This window comes from Urocampus carinirostris, chromosome 2 (genome assembly GCF_059441175.1).
Source record: "Urocampus carinirostris isolate Australia breed hairy pipefish chromosome 2, RoL_Ucar_1.0, whole genome shotgun sequence".
Taxonomy (NCBI): Eukaryota; Metazoa; Chordata; class Actinopteri; order Syngnathiformes; family Syngnathidae; genus Urocampus; species Urocampus carinirostris.
In genome coordinates, this window is record NC_142350.1 from 52,575,733 (window position 1) to 52,589,852 (window position 14,120).

The 14,120-nt window shown below is 36.9% G+C and overlaps 1 protein-coding gene across 1 annotated transcript in view; it reads left to right on the forward strand.

The window, feature by feature from the left end:
• The window catches only part of fhl3a (four and a half LIM domains 3a), a 63,544-nt gene continuing 49,424 nt past the window's right edge, over positions 1–14,120 (forward strand). Inside the window, exon 1 of the mRNA XM_088327055.1 lies at positions 1–179. The gene's annotated coding sequence lies outside the window, so the exon portion shown is untranslated. The remainder of the gene's footprint in view (positions 180–14,120) is intronic.

Below are 14,120 nucleotides of genomic sequence, written 5' to 3' on the forward strand. Positions count from 1 at the left end.
GGCAACTTTTGTCCAGCCATTACACTCACTTGAGGAAAGATTCTTTTTTCCCCATTCTTCCTCCTCAACTCTGCGACACTGAACCGGAGCGACCTCCTTCCTCAAGTCAGCTCTGCAGTGCTCGATTTGCGGCTCGGTGACACTCGGGCGGCCCGCTGTCAGTTCCCGCTTCATACCTGGTAGGAAAGAGCGACATATGCTTTTCTTTTTTTTCGTTATTATAATTTTGAACCTGTCCCCCTCCGCTGTTCAGTTTGATTTCTGTTTTCTTTTTTTTCTTTTTGTGAAACCTGTATATGTATATTCATTTTTAATGTCATGTAATCATTCAAGTAATTCAAAGAACAATACAGTGTTTATTGTGGTGTTTACTTAAATATATTGATAATTTTTCTCCACGCATTTAAAGCCTGGCATATTAGTATTGTATGACTTTTTATTTTAAAAAAGGGTGGTTTAAATGTATGTACTCGTTGCATATTGTGGTTTTTATAATTGTTATGCGATATAAATCCCTACTCTATGTTGACAAATGACTATTTATGGAAATGGCTACAAAATAACTGCATTATAAACTGATTCTATATTATTATGAGCATTATTGAGTTGTAATAATTAATTACCACATTGTATGACTGTTTATTAAAAAAAACAAAAAGCTCTGGGGTAAAATAAAGCTGCAAACTCTTTGCATATTATCAACTTTATTATTCCATTCATTATTCCATTCACTAGGCTCGCGTGGGGAGTGCTTAAGCCCATCCCAGCTATCTTCGGGCAGTGGGCAGGGGACACCCTGACCTGGTTGCCAGCCAGTTACAGGGCACCCAGAGACAGACAGCTCACTTGCTCAGTCACACCAAGGAACAATTTGGAACGGCCAATTAACCTGACATGCATGGTTTTGGAATGTGGGAGGGAACCGAAGTGCCCAGAGGAAACCCACGCAGGCACTGGGAGAACATGCAAACTTAGCACGGGGTGGCCGCAGTAGGTGGAATAGAACCTTGGACTTCTGCACCAAGGGGTTGCCACCATTGTTCAAATATGGGATAAAATATAAATCCACACTTTGTTTTGACAAAGGGAAAACAAGGCTCATCGTTTTTTTAAACGCCCCGGTTCAAATTATATTCAAGCTATTTAGTTAGATTTTCTTCACAACTTTGTATGTAAAATGCTCCACAAAGAAATCTGTATTATCAATTAGTTGTATATTATTATGAGCATCATTAAGAGTTATTAATTCATCGTTATGACTGTTTCTGCTTATTATAAAAATATTATCATTATTATTATAATATTATCAATATCAATGTTATTGTTCCAATATCACATTATTTATATTCCCACAATTTCTTTTCATATTTTAATAATATTTTCATTTCCTACGTGCAAATAGAATTAACGTGTTTTTCACCTTTTGTGGTTAATGCTGCGCAAAAACAGTCTGTGCCTTAATTTAATATAATTATGAACATTATTAATTGTTAATAACTCCCATCTTTTTTCTTTTCAAAGAAACGTCCAAGTGTTGAGTGTGAATACAATTCCATAAAAATCTAGTCACAATATATAATCTTAATTTGTGTTTGAAAATACTCCATTGATTCATTATTTCTTCTTAAAAAACAAGGCACAATGTTAAAAAAGAAAGCTGTGGATTAAATGAAAAAATGAGCATCGATACTGATTGTCATTCATCTAATCAAATGAATACATTTTTATCGTATTCCCCCTCCCCCAAAATATTTTTTTCATGCATTTTATTTAAATATAAAAAATAAAAAGTGTCAAATGGGATTTTCATCGGACAGCTATGTTATTACATTAGTGCCCTCTGGTTATATTTGCAATGATAGATAGATAGATAGATAGATAGACAGACAGACAGATACTTTATTCATCCCCGAAGGGAAATTCACATTTCCAGCAGCATCCCTGAGCTGAGAAAATAGCAGGTAAGGCATGCCAAGGCTTGATGAGTCTTTATAACACATCAGAGTCTAAACAAATTTGCACTCATTCATTGGTTCAAGAGGAGGGTGGGAAGGTGAAGGGTGTTTCTTCACCATTGATTTTCTTTTCTTTTGTTTCATCGGTTGTGCATGAGCGAATGAGAAAAGCTTGCCAAATTCCTCAAACTGGACATGAGGCCAAGCAAGCACCCAGGCTTGAGTGCAGGAGGGGTGCCTGGGGCTGAACGGTCCATCATGAGGCAGGAAGTGTAACGTGGCTTACTGCAATCACCAAATCAAACTTCAGATAATATTATAGTGACTTAACATTTTTTTAATCCAGCAAATGCAGAGTATGTAGAGAAAAAACATTGTCAGTAGTACTAAATACATTGTATCAATTGTGTCATTACAGGTGAATGTTATTTTCAGGGTTATTGCTTGTGTTTGAAATCCTAATTTTAATAATCTATTTTCAAAGATTAAAAAGTGTTTGAATTTTGGGTGATGTACTTGTGAATATTTGAAGTCATTGGCATGTTTCACAACAGGTCTGCTTAACAAGGACGGCGACACTGCTTTCTGGTGGCTTCGCTTTGCCATTGCATTTCTTTCCTCGTGACAGATGGCAGCTGGTATTAGTTTTTATGGTGTTGTCCTATAGAGTGTCATACCCCCTATGGGTCACACCCAAGAGGACAGGTGCATGCTAAACCTAAATAAGGCACTATGAAATCTGTATTAGTGCAAGGATGACGGATACATTATGGACATATTGTGGGCCAAGCAATCAATGAAGATAGTATTGCTCAGTGGTAAATTTTAATTGGAAGAACTTCCCGCAATTTATACCTCCATCATTTTGCCTAACACCTATATGGGAACAGAATTGTCTCACACATATTGTTCAGATCCAAAAACTTTGTGGTTTACTCAAAATCACATATGTAAATCGCATATATATTTGCTGATCTGCAATATACATGCTTTACACTGTATTCCATCTTCTAATGGTACAGGAGAAATTGAGAAATTGGACTTTAAAATTGGCCATGAAAAATGTGTGCGAAGCTTGTATTTAAAGTCTTGTATTTTTATTCGGGGGCTGGTAATAGCCAGGCTAAAATCATCATTCATTGACTAACTCTGACTAACCATTACCAGTAGCTGCTTAAGACAATGAGTCATAGAAAGTTTGTGTGAAGCTGCCTTTTGTTGAAGAAAAGAAAGCCCAAATTTTAAGACCATTGAGTTTGTTTTTCAACCACTTGGGACGCAAAATGACTGCCTGGCTGCCAAAGGGCTGTCATTCCGTCCTCGTTTTAGCATCTTGGAAGCGTTGTAATGTGTTTTCTTTGCCTGCCTTCTCTTCCTCTGGTCTTCATAATATTCTTTGAGTTTTCCAAGGGTCAGCTCTGTATGCTAGCTGGAAGCCAGCCAGATACCAAAAAGCTGGCCGGTGGCCGGGTCATGGGTTGGCGTGGTTTAAAGGCAGCCCCAAAAGGGAAGAGGCAGTCAAGTGGTTGCAGGTGGTTAGAAAGTCGAGATTGAGTCTGAATTGATTCCAAAAGACGAAAGTGTTTCGTGTTTGCTTTGCTGGATGGCGTGAATTCAACAATGTAAACTGAATATTCAACAAGGGAGAGGACATGAATGACTAGCATGAAGTGGATGTTACATAAATCATGTGTTTTGGCTACATCGACACTTACAAATCTACTGCGGTGTAAAAGAGGGGGCGTGTTTCATGTGTAGATACGCAAAGACTTGTGAGATGTTAAGTGAGTTGAGGCTTCTAACATTTTCTCTGATCTTTTTAAAAAACCCAATTCTATTATAACATGATCCATAAGTTTTGCATCTAATGCTGCAGCTGATCTTCATATCAGACCCGAGAACCTAAACCCTATCCATTGTAACCCCATTTTATTCATGTAAATGATATATATCAAAGGCAAGGCTCATACCGGGCCCCCGATATTGTTTTCTAAGGTCTCTGAGATGATCTTAATGCAATGTTGTATCATATACCAGGAATTATTTCTCCTTGAAGTGTTGTTTTTGCTTCATAGATGTTTTCACTTTTTTGTTTTTTTAATCCAATTTATTATTTCAAGTAAATTTAGCCTGCTTTTTAAACTTTAGTTGACACGCAAAATTTAGTGTGAGGACCCCAATGGATTTTTAAGTTGTAAGGAAGAGAGGGAGAGAAGCGTTTCAACCTGTTCTAGAGCCTTTTGTTTATATTACATATCATAAGTTACAAAAGCAGATCCGCCCTAAAAGGTGTGGATATTAAAACCACACGATTGGCCAATATTTACAATGATGTTATAGACAAAACAACAAACAACAGTGCACAATAGTAGTCAAGATAACAAACTGGCATCATATGAAATCTCCTTTGCTGCTGTCCAATATTAAAAATAAACTTGTCACTTCTAATAGTGCCAAATAATAGCAGCTACTTTCATTTCATGTTCATGTTATGTAGATTTTTATCAAGGAAATTTGTCTTTTGGAAAATTCAAGGTTACTGAATGAGCCATTAGAAAAAACAGTGCAGTGTTATTTATACTTGAATATAATTGCTAGGTTTTCGGTAGGTTCAATTAGGTTCTCGAGACTTTATGCGTCATTAAAAAAATGTTCAACATTCCATCGGTCAGGCCCTCAGCTTCTCGCCAATTATTTTTTTATTTTGCCCACGGTCCATTTGACACCCCTGATGTAAACCCTTCCTTTCCATCAATGCCATTTGCATTTTTAATTGCTTTTGAGAAGGCCAGCCATTGTGTTTTTTTGCAGAAATGAAAATTGATTTTTGGCATTGGCCAAACTTAAAACTATTGTAAGTCAAAAATGTATCTCAAACTCGAAACTAAATCCCCAACTCTATCCCTAACCTGTTCTTAGAACTAACCCTCAGGCCTACTTAAGGCGTGGGGTGGCTGGGTCGTCAGCAGGGGTTTGTCTGCATTCTCTCCAAGTGGGGGGAAGTGACCTCGGGCTTCCTGTGTTGGTGAGCATGGCCAGGTGCTCTGGGATATTACCGCCAGGGCGCGAGACTTTCATCCTGGCAGCTCTTGTTGGTAAACGCAACTTGATCCATCCAGCCGGCCCGAGGTAAACATCCCGCCCCCCCCTGTCCACTTGACATTCCCGCTTATCCTTTCTGTACACTCTTCAAACTCACGAGGCACATCAGCGTTGTATGGGCTGCAAAATCTTTGACTTTGCTCGTGTTGTAATTACGTTCCCCATGGGATGTAATTACCGGGCCATACCTAGCACTTATCAGATCATTTTGAAAGAAACGCCATTTTGCTGGAGATGACAAATTATGCGAACCCTTGGATGTATCATAATTATAGGCACATCTTTAATATGGCTGTATTTGATGTTGATGCTCCCTTTCACTGTAGTGTGAAAGACACCCATGCTGAATGTGGACTAAGGGGACCTCGCTTTGGTAGGAGTGTCCCACTGCTATCAAAGTCTGCATGTCCTTCACTCTTTTTCACATTTGTCATTTCTAGTGAAAAGTACTTAAATAGACAGGGCTGACTCGGCGACTAAGCAAATAACCAATATTTGGAATACTACCGCATTTTCGGGGTGTAAGTCTTTGTGGAGTACAAGTTGCACCGGCCATTCAATACATACTAGAGAAAAGTATGCTGAGTATAAGATGCACTTTGGGGTGAAATTTGGTGTTAACGAGAGTGAATTAGTTAATGTATCTTTGTGGAAGTTATAGATATATGTTTGGGGCATGGTTGGGACAGTTTTAACCCAAGGGCATTTTACATGGGTCTTTGAAAGTTACTAATGTAGAATGAATTGAACAGAGACAACTTGGCATGTTTTTCCAGCTGTAAACCCACGGACATTTTCAAAATCATTGATCTGTTAAAAAGGTACGCTCATAGAAATTGGACACAGAAGGGATTCATCAATTTCCCTGTTGCGGGAGGTAAAATGAGATGCCTGTTTGAAAAAAAAATACCATTACTAAATGAATGGGCCTCTGGTCCATGAGCAATTTCCCCATTTTAAAAGGTACTGTAGTTTAAGAATGGATCAAAAGCCCCTTTCCATCTCCTGCTTTGTGCATTTTGCTGGTCTGTGTGGACCTGGCAATGTCCTTGCTTTGCCTTGAGTTTGAAAATGATGACAGATTTTTTTGTCCTAAAGGAGCCCCTTCCACACTACCCCTTAACAGACAGCTTTTAGCCAGTTTGAAAGGCACAGGTGAGTCCACTTTATCAATTCTGTCGGTGTTGTAAAAACTGTAGAGGATACTCACGCTTCTATTCAGTTTGTCACTTTCCAGGAACATAGTCTGTAAATCATTGCACATGTAAGAAATGTAATTAATGGCTTGAGTCCGATCAGTGTTTTCTACATGTAACAGATGTTTGGAAGCGAAATGATCCGTCAATTCATTGTCTAATCAATGAGTCAGCTGCGACTGTTTCTTCCGCAACTTAACCCTGAGAAATGAAGCAATTGTCTTCTCTTTGCTCATCCTTTTTCCACATTCCTGGTTTTATCCATCATCATACAAACGATACAGAATAAAGGAAGAGGAAAGTCCAAATGCAAAATATCACAGCTGTGTTATAACCATTTGCCATTTCGTATAACACACGTTTGTGGATCTGTGTGTAATGTACTAGCGCAGGGTAAGAACATAGTGTGGCTGGATTCCAATACTTCCAATGTCAACGGTCTGTGTGAAAAGTACAGACAGAATATTGGGTTAAAAATGCGGCAAGCCATTTTTTTTACTTCTAAGGTGGTATCAGAATTCAAACAGTAAGCTGTTTCATGTCATTGGTCAGTGGTAAATGTATCAGATTCAAATGTCTCAGATTTGATAACCGAAAACCAGTCAAAGCCTGGTTTCTTGTTCTACGGATCTGTGTGAAAGTTGTGTTTGGCATTAAAATAAGAGGAACTTTTCCTAGGGGTCGGGACGGGACTGTAATAAAAGCCCCTTTCAAGCTGACTTCCTAAATCTCTCTAAGACCCTTTATGCGTAAAACATTTTTGTGATAGGAATAGATACAAAATCCGGCACAAGCTGACTGAAAACTGAAACCAAAGACATTTTTCAGGGGCTTGTTAAAATAAGGTTTTCTCTATTTAGTGGTCTGTGTTATAGGTCTAACAATGTCTACATCTTAATCCCCTTTTACACTGTCCAAAACCAAGTCATGTTTATTTGTATAGCCCTCAATCACAAGATTGTAGATCATAGCAGGTTGCTTCTCCTCTGTTCCTGATCTGTCTTAAAGGGACGAACTGGGAATTGTGCATGAAGACAAAGTCCTGCAGTTGGAGGTAGTAAAAAAGTTGTAACTAAATCTCCTTTCATACCCCCAACAGAATTAGTCTTTTTATATCATGGCCAAGCCGGCAGTTTCCCATTGTTTTTAGCGGTAGTATTAGTGGTGTAACATAAGAACCTTTCACGCCACCCATCAAAATCAGGCTTAATACCATTGCTCTCTTGTGTGAATAGTACCAACCAGCAAAGTTTACTGGTGCAAGTTGTGACTGTACAACATTTCTCCTTCACATGTCTGAAATCCAAAAATGTCTTACTTCAGCAACTTTGCTATTTGTATGACATATCCCAAAAAGTTCATGCCCTGACTTCACATGTCTGAAGCATGTGCTGCATGCTTGCAACGGCACTATAAATGATGTCATAGGAAAACATGCTGCGATAGCTTTTGCAAATAACTTGGCTGCAGGCAAGATTAAATCTCCAAGTAATTTGCAGTGTTTTCGTACGCAACCTGTAATTTGACACATAATAGTCACCACGGACTGCGGCTGATGGCCTAATCATAGCACACCCTATGGCTAATGGAGGAAAAATACTGCTGGGTGCAGAGAATTCCTCTCATAAATGAGGTCAAGCGATGCAATTTTTGCTCCCCGTTTCTACCAGGAGACAAATTGCCCATGACATTGTTAGACCGCATCGTTATACCTACTCAAAGAAAGTAACCCACACTGCTGGACAACACTGTATCGAGAAATTGAGTTCATCTAGTTTAGTATTTCAAGCATTTTGTTGCCCAATCTTTCCTCCTTTATAGCACAAGTTAGTCTTGTTGTTTATACCATCACGGTAGTTGAGGTGAATTGCTCCAAAAATTTCATTTTATTATGATGGGACCCAAATGGTTCTGATTATAAGTTATTTGATATAGTGGGCATATTTACAATGGCTGAAGTCCAAGTTCGACAGCTCCACTTGTGCTGTTGGATGAGTGTCACAGCAAATGAACAATGAATATTGAGAACAAATGTCTAACGCTAATGAGAAATAATATATAAATGAATAGATATATGAAAACAAGGTCATGTGAAAAAAACAACAACTAAAAAAACACTGGCAGGGTGTGGTTCAATGGCTGAAAATCAGTGTGGCTAAGCCTCCCTCCGGTCCCTTTCCTCACACTGTTACTCTGTGCCTTGCCATAATCATATTTTTTCTATTACTATTTATTTTGTTTTTATTTTATTTTAACCATTGTGTGAGTCCTTGTATTAGGTGTTTCAGGTTGTTGGGTGGATAGGAAGGATGGGGTTTTATTGCCTTATTGTCCATTAAATGTTTTTATACAGCACTTTGGGTGGCAAAATATTTCCTGAAAAGTGCTTAACAAATTAATTTGCTTGGATTTGATCCTTTGCTATTACATACTTCACTTTTAATGGTCTTGCTACTTCACCAATTTGAATCGAGCATTGTGTTCTGTATTCTAATTGGGTTAACAGTCACTTCACTTTCAGTTCACATCAATGATTAAAATCATTTTTTGACTATATGGTAGTTATTTGTGGAAAAAAACGTTTATACAGTATTTGTATTTGTCAAACAAATACTGGAGCTTGGAAGAAGGCTTTTTTCTTTAGTTTCAGTGTAAAATAGAGCATTTAATTGTATATTAATTTTGCCTATCATGGGTTCATTTTAGAACCTAAAAATTAGGGTTTACTGTGCAAAAAGAATATTAATAAAATGAAATGATGTGCATTTATATAGCGCTTTTCAAGTCAAGACTTCCCAAAGCGCTTTACAGTGTGCTTCACATTTCCCAATAGCGGCCGTGCAGCCATGTAAGGCGCTAACCTGATTATTGGGGGCATTAGGGGTTCATTGTCTTACCCAAGGACACTTAGACATGTGACACGGAGGAGCCGGGATTTGAACTGCGATCTCTTGATCCCAAGACGAGTGCTCTACCTCCTGAGCCACTGTCCTTAATAAATTTTAATGACATAGAAAATAACAATTTTTTTAAAAAAAGAAGGTAAAACATGAGAAATAAACTTGATCAGTCTGTAATTGACCCCCCAAAAATTATTCTTGCAAAATTAGTTTAGTCTTTAATGTTGGACAAATTCAAAAAAGATTTCTGGGATTTCAGTTCCTCATTTTGATTATTATTGTCCACAGTTGTTTGTTGTTTTGATTATTACACTGGGTTCGTAAGGGTGCTAGAAATCCTTGAAAATGCTTGAATTTTGTTGTTGTTTTCAAGATTAGAAAAATGCTGACATTTTGGGAGAGGTGCTTGCAGATGCTTGAAATGGTTGCCATTGACATGTTTCTCAGCAGTGTGACCTGTCCACACACGAAATGAAGTAAAATAACACAAGTTTGCTCAAAAATGATGGCGACACGCCTGCTCTGATGGCTTCTCATCACAGCGTTGTCATTTGAAGCGTCACCGCCCCCCACTTGTTGCCCCCAAGAGGACAGGCGCATCAGAGTATTAATTGAAATATCAGTTCTTTTTAGAAAGCCAACTCTTTCGGATCTGATCACTCGGCTCCCAAACGGCTTTTTAGGTGTTTTTATATTTTTAATGATACATTATCAATAACAATAAAGCATGTACCAAATTAATTTAAACTGATGTATCATTCTTCTATATTATAATAGGAATCTACAATGAACCTTCACTTATATTATTACAAGTTGTTTCGAAAAAGAAACTTTAGAGTCAAGCAACAGCGAGTACCTGAAAACACACAACAAAACAAAATTTAAAGTTAAAATATTTACAACAACAAATAAAACATAGTACAAAGATTTCTTTTTAGATTTATCAACAGCTCACAGATCTCTTGCTTTATTATTGTTTGTTGAAAAACAAACTTTGGCGACGAGATTACGTCTTTTGCTTTTGTGACATATTAAAAGCTCTTTGTAAAGGATTTTGCGTTTGGTATATTTATGCATCCATAGTCAAATCATTCATGTATTTAATTGATGTATTTATTTTGTCTCTGACAAACACATGAAATATATATTAATGTATTACAAATCTGCAAAAAAAAATAATTATTCATCAAAAAAGGGAAAATAAATGAATTATAAAATACAAAACAATGAACATATTTTAAGTCGAACAACACTTAACTCTTCAGTGCTATACATTTTATATAAAAAAAAAAATCAATTTAGACAAATATCCTTTGAAAACATTGGTACCCGTTGCCTCCCTGCTTGGCGTTCAGCATTAGGGGTTGGAATTGGGGGGTTTGACTCCCAACACCTCAGTTCGGTTGAGCGATGGGGCTGGGAATCCCCTCTTCTGAATCAATCTCCCTAAAAGAGTCAAAAAAGACTCTAGCCACCTCCCACTAGGGGTATATGGCTGTGGTATATACATATATATACATATATATATATATATATATATATATATATATATATATATATATATATATATATATATATATATATATATATATATATATATATATATATATATATATGTGTATATATATATATATATATATATCCTTTGAAAAACACACAAAAAATATATTAAAAGATCAGCAGTCTCTAAGAATAATAGACTGGATGCAGTCTGCTTCGGAGCCATCAATATCATTAAAATCAATCCAAATTTGACTTTAGGAGACGGAATTGAATTTTCTTATCTTCTCTCCTTACTTTGAGTGTCTTCATAATTTTTAAATTAACACTGATATTTGCAAAAATTACACTAGAAAAGTAAATACAATGAAAAAATAAAATAATTATCCACTTATCCATAAGGTGCTACATAAAACAGTGATGATAAAATAGTAAATATGTCACGATGCCTTATCCTGCAGGCTGTTCGTCCTCCTTTACGTTATTTAGCAGTGCTGTTCGGGCAACCAAATTTTACCTCTAAACAAAACAAGACAGCAGAAATATTTGTTCTCTTTGTCATCTCATCAACATCTTGTTTGCGCCACAGTGCCACTGCGTGCCAACTGGATTGGATTTTGACTTTATAAGGCGTGCAACTAGTGTTGATTGCTTACCCAACCAACATTTACTAGCTTTGGCGTGCACAGCTGCAAGACGAAGCCAGAATGTGAAATCATGCAGCAGACGCAAGGTTCGAACACGCATTTGTGGTTTTTCGTCAAAAATGTTGTGCAACTGTCGCCCCGGCAGGAACATGTGAGGTTGCTTAAAATAGAGAATATTTGGAGGAAAGGTTTTGGATAAGCTGCAAAATAAAATAAATCTTGGCAGAACATATTGGTTCGTTTTGTGCATAATTCTCCTTGTTTTAGGATTTTTCAAAATATTTTTTCCCAATAAAAATAAGCAGATGTGTCTTATATAGCATACGATAAATCATTTTTTTTAATTTAAATTTTATTCTTTACTAATGTGGGTTGAAATAATTCTTAAAATATACAAAAAATATATTCTTTTTAAAAAAATCATAACTTATTCGAGCACTGTTTTCTGCAAATAATGTTTTGTGATGGTGCACTTTAAAAAAAATACAATCTATAGAATAAATCTTACCCATCTGGCAGAAATTTCTGCTCATTTTGAGCGTTAGTTTCAAGATATTTTAACTTATTTTTCCAGTAAAATGAGAATTTTTGTACTTAAAATAGGCAAGATTGCCTTACCTAGCAGATGGTAGATTAGTTTGCTCATTTCAAGTATTTTTTTTTACTTTGGTCAAACGTGTGAGTGTGTATTATCACCTCCTATTTGAAAAAACTTCATTCATTCAAAAAAAACCTATTAATTTAAAGATTAAGCAAAAATACATAAACTTTTGTACAACCATCTATTTTTAAAATACTCGTAGCTTGCGAAACATGAGCCTCACCTAGAGGGAACTGACAAAATTGTCAGACATCTTGCTCATACGGGTATCCTAAAACCTCAAAAAGGCTGGGCAGATAAACAAGGAGTAAAATTATGCATTTTGATCATTTTAAGTTTCTGTAGATTGTAATCTAACTTGTGCTACAACATACAGCCACATCTAGTGGTCATTTAACACACAAAATGAGCAAAATTTTCTTGTATTGGCTAGAAAATACAGGTTTGTATATTTGTTGTATATTATTTTGTTAAAAAAAAAATGAATAGAATATTTGAAAACAAGAAAATTACTTTAATGAAATACTTAAAATGAGGGAGGAAAATGCATGCCGATGGAGTAAGAATTTGTTTTTTGATAATGTGATAGTTTACATATAGAATTAGGTATATGTTGATTGCGTATATTGTAAATGAAAGCTGACACAAAAAAACCCACAAAAACAATTAAAAAGAGACATCTTTAAAATGACGGAAATTGTGGAAATAACAGAAAGAAATTCCTTACTCATTGTCATTGATATACGTAAGGGGCTGTAGTAAATTCATAATCTCAAAGGTGACAACAACCAGGAAAAGTATGTGTGTGTCTGTGTGTGGAGTCAAACTTACATTTACAAGACGAGATCAAACAATATCCAACTATTCTCCTGTTCAAATTTAAATACAAAAAAACATTACTGGCGGAATACAAAGATGAAGAAAATGGGGTATGAGTGATACGAGAGATTGGGAATAGTGCGTCTACAACTATGGTTAATATTATTACTGATGTTGTTATTATCATTGGTGTATTTAATAGGGAAGATGAAGGGGTAGGGGAAATAAGCATCTGCTTCTCACTACCCCTTTTCGAACATATCATGTGACATTATTTTTGGGTTGAGTTATTGTTCTGTTTTTATTTTAATGTTAAAAATGTTCGAAATAAAGTTTTTCATTCATATATATATTTATAGTTGCTTGCATTCCTCCCTCTGACAGCACAATTGCAGCTCGGCAAGATCAAACTAGATGTAGAATGGGACTTCTTAAGCAGCGTTGTTTTTCCATGTCCCTCCTTTGCTGCTCTTTCAGTCAAGTGTTTGCAAGCTTTTGTGCTCTCACTTTTGGTGTGGTACACGGGGAGCAGCGTGCTTGGACAAGTATGAAGTGGCACGATGAAAAGCGAGTTTATGTTTCTTTATAAACTAGGTATCCACACACTTATAGAAATAAACCTGAGGCGGGTGCCGTGGTTCTCGCATTTTTGTCACAGCCCCCACCTCCATGTGATGCTGAGTTAGGCCTCCATAAATGGCAGAAATGGTCCTTGCCGCGGCTATAAAAGGACTTTGGCTTGAGTAGATGCTTTGCAAATTTACGACAGGGACGAACTAAACGGGGATTTTTGGGGCTAGCAAGGCTGCTAATAGGGGAAAATGAAAGGACAACTTAAGGAGAGGAGCTGCCCAGGCACATAGACGTCGCCTGCAGGGCTGTCTGTCATCAGCCTGTCAGCAGGGAAAAAAACGTAATAGATGTCAAATACGAGTCCTGTGCCAGGGAGTTTATTTAGCATGTACCGCCTCTTCACCCTGGAGAGGTTTTCACAACTTTATCTACTTAAAGCTAAGAAGGTCTTGAATTGAGTTCCGGAGCCATGGTCAAGGTTTATTTGCTGGGTGCTAAAAGCACTCAACCTTTATATCTTGGTTTTTAAAGAGGGAAGTCAGTCAAATGTAGATCTAAGCTCTTAAGCCTAAGCCTGAGTCCAAGCCCTACACGGATTTTGGCCCAGGTCGGGCCTTACATTTCATTCATTATGTTCTTGTCGGTCCGGGCTTTTCACCTGCATGCAATTTTTTTCTGTCTACCTCTCTCTCTCTTAAAGTGCCGCACTAGATTCTTAAGAGTTGTACGGCTGCTGTGTTTTATTAATTTTAAATCTGTCAAAATAACAGACGGCCTTAAAATGTTCCCGTCAACTAGGCCTGGGCCATAAAACGATGACATTAATA